Source organism: Falco peregrinus, chromosome 1 (assembly GCF_023634155.1).
Source record: "Falco peregrinus isolate bFalPer1 chromosome 1, bFalPer1.pri, whole genome shotgun sequence".
Classification (NCBI taxonomy): domain Eukaryota; kingdom Metazoa; phylum Chordata; class Aves; order Falconiformes; family Falconidae; genus Falco; species Falco peregrinus.
This window is the reverse complement of record NC_073721.1, coordinates 105,473,239-105,478,110: the sequence shown is the minus strand read 5'-3', so window position 1 is coordinate 105,478,110 and position 4,872 is coordinate 105,473,239. Positions and strand designations below refer to the sequence as shown.

Sequence of the window (4,872 nt, the reverse complement as noted above, 5' to 3'; positions counted from 1 at the left end):
ATTACCTCCAGTGATTTCTTGCTTCTGATTTGAACTTATCCCGTTTCAGCTTTGGCCACCAGATCTCATTAAGCATTTATCTCCTTGATGGAAACACTCTGTATTGATAGCAGTCCTACACTTAAGCAGGTACCTGGTGCAGGGATCAGGTTATTTCTTAACTCTTTCTTGAACTAACCATCCTTTTCTAAGAGACGTACTCACACCCACTTTTCCTTCTGCTGGTTCTCCTCTGAGCCAGTGTCTTTCCTGACTTTCCTGATGTCAAAGCTGGACATCACTTGCCAATAACAACACTGCTTAGCACAAGGTAGTATCACTTCCATCCACTTGCTTCTGAGATGCTTTCTTATTTTGTAGAAGAATATACTCACTATGTTCCGGTTCTAGTAAACAGAAGATTTCTCCTTAGTGAGAACTGATTTGCTGATATGGCTTTAAATTATATTTAGAATCATAGAATTATTTAGGTTGGAAAAGACCTTTAAAATCATCAAGTCCAACCATTAACCCAGCATTGCCAAGCCCACCACAAATCCATGTCCCTAAGCACTGCATCTACATTTTTTAAATAGCCCCAGGGATGGTGACTCAGCCCCCTCCCTGGGCAGCCTGTGCCGGTGCTTGACCACCCTTGCAGTGAAGACATTTTTCTTAATATCCACCCTAAACCTCCACTGAGGTAACCTGAGGCCATTTCCTCTTGTCCTGTCACTAGTTATCTGGGAGAAGAGACCGACCCCAACTGCCTACAGCCCCTGTCAGGTATTAGTAGATCTCCCCTGAGCATCCTCTTCTTCAGACTAAACAACCCCATTTAGGAACTATTTAATGTTTCTTTCTTGGTTAGTGTCATCACAACATGGTCAGTCACCATGAGCAGATACAGACATTTCACCTAGGAGCCCTTGCACTACCGTTTTGATAAGTCGTGTTGACACTGATGCCCCAGTTTCCCCTTTGTAACTCTTTTGCAAGCCCACAGGACTGCCACCCTCCCTCCAGCTCAGCACCAACAGCCAGTGCAAAGCCAGTGGGCCAGGCAGTCTGTCAGACCAGCTCAGTGCTGAACGGAGCTGCCTACCAGAAACTTCCCATCTTCAAGCGCTATTCCATGCACGTGTTCAGTGAGGAGGACCCAGCAGTAAGTGTTCACCATCACTTGCTGTTGTCCATGCAGTGACCACGGAAGACCAAGCACCATATAGAGAGATGGAGGTTGAGCAGAGATCATCTACGAAAGTCATCCTCAGAGAAGCTGTTCATGTAGCTTGAGTACATCCTTGTTGCTAATGAATCCCATCTATGCTGTCCCACAGCAGCTCATATAGGCTGCCAGCTATGGTGGCTGTCACCATGTCCACATGGGCATCAGCTGTCTTTCAAAAGCCATATCATTTCATTTGCAGCAGTGGCCTTCAGAATTGCCTCAAGGCTTTTGCTGGTGACATTAATACAAAAAGTGAGACGTTAGAAGTGAGAAGTTAGAAGGCTTTAGGGGAAAAAAGTTGGATAAGTTATAAGTTAGGTGGAACTCAACAACTCCCCCACCCCCGCAAAAAAAAAAAAAAAAAAAGAGAGAGAAGAAATTTAGGATAGGTCCTGAAAACAATGGTAAAAAAAGTGCTTTAAAAACCACTGTAAGCCTTACCTGTCTCTCCTGGTTGAAGAATTTGTCATGGGACACTTTCATAAATGCATAAAAGCAGGAAGCTTTTATGATCCCACCAGATACCACGTTCCAGCCCCACCATGGGAAGGGGTCCTTCCCAGCAGAGAATGATGCAGCCAGTCCTTTAAGGAACATAAGGACAAACCAAGTTCCCATCCACTGAACCATAACAGACTGAGACTCCTGCTGCTGGCCCTCAACCACACCAAGGGTCTGGGTAGCATTACATTTCCCAGGGAAGCACATTTTGCAATAAGTAGAGGAGGTCTTGATACCAGAACTGTGTCAAGATGGCCAACATAATCACAGCTACCAGCAGTCCTCCTTGCTTTATCTTGACTAAGACATGCAGAGCCAGAGGACTAGATGGATAGATATATAGCAGTCCTCCTACCCATTAAAACCAGGAAAATTGTCAACAGAGACTTGTGGAACGTTTCCTGGGCCAAATCCAACATTTCTTGTTGGTTTTCAAAGCAAGCTGCTTCACTTAGCTCATCTTCCATATTTAGAAAAATTTCTATGGGGATGCTAGATGAAAACTTCTACCGTCATGCAGCACACAGTTGAACTTGATGAAAATTCGGTCAGTGTTACTCAATCACTAACAGCTAGACACAAGTGTACCACCAATTCCACCTACTTCAGACCACACAGTGTCCTTCACATGCAAAATAAAATTATCTTCTCTCCATGAGCTTTAGGAGAAGCTTTTGGACCATACCCCCATGTAGGAGTATCTTCTGAAGTTCTGCCAGGGCTCTACCAGCTTGCCTTCCACACTGCAGATTGAGTTTTACTCTTCCTCTCTTTTTTTTTTTTTCCTTTCCTTTTGTTGCAAACCATACTCTAGATGTTTTTGCCTGCTGATCATGCTCTGCTGCTCAGAGGCATGCCCTCCCCCAGAAGGTGTTCTTTGGGTGGCATGACTTGACTTCCATTAGGTCAACAGATGCATATACCTGTGGCTCTGTGGATGCAAACCATGCAAAACAGCTTTAGAAGAGACCACTGGCATGAGATTCACTAAATGGAGAAAATCCAGACTGATCAGGAGCGAAACCCCCAGATGACGTGATGTACTGAACAACCACCCAGGCAAAGCGAGGCCGCTGTGATGGGTGCCTGCCATGAAGTCCACTGCCTCCACCAGGCAGCATGAAGGAGCCCAGATGATGCCAAGGATACTCTGTCTCACAAATTCACAGCCAGACACCAGGCAGGACACTCATGATGTGCCCTCTGGGATATCAGAGGGTAAGAACAACCCAACCTCTACCAGTAGGGCACAGGTACACCCACAATGTACGTGTAGACATAGGCTGGCAGCAGAAGACAGAAAAAAACCCTGCACCCCCCTATGCTCTCTTCCCTCTATCAGTGTCTCCGTGAGCATCGATGCTGCCTGCTTAGCCAGATCTCCATGGCAACCGTCCAGGCTCAAATTAGCTAATGGCAGAGATAAGGTGGAGAATACTTAGGAAATTCTTATCAAATCATTACTGCTATTCCAGTTTGCTTCATTTCACAGTGTAAAAACGTCTTCCTGCTTGTGCAGAAATTACATGAGAACGCATTGCAAAGTGTTTGGTTTTGTGGCTTGGCTGATTTCCCCATAACAAACCTGAATGAATTATAAAAAATACAGAGTGCTTACAAGCATGAGAAACTGAAGTTTTATTTAGGTCATTACAAAAAGCCTCTATTAACTCACCTTGAGAAGAGCGCATATTAAAATGAAAGTATGTCTCTTCCTTAACTGCCTGTATCTACTCACTAAACTGGCTGTTTTTCATGCCACATACTATTATAAGTGCAATAAGTTGTGTAAAATGTTTCTTATTGCTTGTTGTTTGTCCTGTAGTTCCTAGAAAAGCAGACTCCAGCATGCATGTTAACATGCAGTGTGGCTTTTGGGCTTGCAGCTTACATGGAGACAGAGGCTCATGCTCACTGCCAGATGTTAGCTCCTGACCCTGCGATCATCTCCTGGCTGGGCAGATTCTTTTTGACCCCCAGGATCAGAGGACCTGTGCTTTGCCACATCACCTTGCAAGTACAAAGCTGTTGGAACTCTTCTGGTGCTATCTTCCTTTTTCCAAATATTGCTACTTGCAGCATCCAAACCATAGTTTTCCTTCATATCTCCTTTGCTTGATGGGTAATTGCACCCTCCCAATGGCTGGTGACCTTCCCTGGAAGCAGACGAGGTGATCACGCCTTACACTGGTGTCCTGTGCCATCCATCCATCTAAGAAGCTATCTAAGGCTTCTTCTATTACCTGTGTGAATTGAAACCCAGTGGTCCCAAAGCAGACAAATCTGAAATCGATTTTCTATTTACTGGTGCCTTGCTTAGTTTGATTTGTACTTTGCTCAGGCAATTGAAGATCAATGGTTTTTGCCACCTTTGGAAAAGTTAGTGGGAAGTGATGGTGCAGGACAGGAGCAGGCAGAACACGCCAGTGCCAGTGCCACAGCTGTGGAGGAGGATGCCTTCAGCCAGAGAGGTGCCTACGTGCCCGTCTTCCAAATCAACCCTCTGCAAACTCCAAAAACCCCCAAGTTACCTGAAGCAGAAGAAACTAGACATCTGTTAAAAATCTGCAGTTTTAGGAAGGGCCGCAAACTGATGCTCTGAATTCAGTGCTTTGGAAGGAGGAGGCTTGTCTAAAGCTCCCACACTGGCCAGCTGGATGCTCCGTATATGGAAGCAACATGAAAGAGGAAAAACCCACGAACCTCAAGGACTGATGGCTAGGGGATGTCACTGGAGCTTTGCTTGAGGTGACACCTGAGACGAGGCTGCCCTTGCCCTGGAGCGGTGATGCACAGGGATGTCCCCCAGGGTCCACTGCAGCTGCAGCATCTGGATTCTGTCCCACCAAAATGCAGTGAGAGCAGTAAATGGGAATGTCCTGGGCTCAGAGATAAAGCTGACAATCGCAGCACGCCTGTCGCAGTTGGGCAGGGTCTTTCCACCGGGGGTGGGACAGTTCCCTGCTGCAGGGCTGGAATATTAACTCCAAGGGAGAAAAAGTACCATTGAGGTATTTTTTGCTGTCACAGCAAAAAAGAAAGAAGAAGTGCTCTGTGCTACAGCATGCTGAATAGAAAACAAGTTTTTTAAGCATGAAAGCAGTCTTTTCTATGCTCTCCCCCCCCCTCCCCCCCCCCCCCTCCCACCCTAGTCTTTTTAA

At 45.9% G+C, this 4,872-nt stretch overlaps 1 long non-coding RNA gene across 1 annotated transcript; it reads right to left on the bottom strand.

Moving 5' to 3' along the window:
* Nucleotides 1-361: 361 nt before the first annotated feature.
* Nucleotides 362-4,815, bottom strand: LOC129783674 (uncharacterized). Its single transcript, XR_008745456.1, has 3 exons — nucleotides 3,955-4,815; nucleotides 1,652-3,867; nucleotides 362-1,441 (listed from the first exon to the last, which is right to left on the bottom strand). It is a non-coding gene; the product is annotated as an uncharacterized LOC129783674 (long non-coding RNA).
* Between the last annotated feature and the right edge of the window lie 57 nt (nucleotides 4,816-4,872).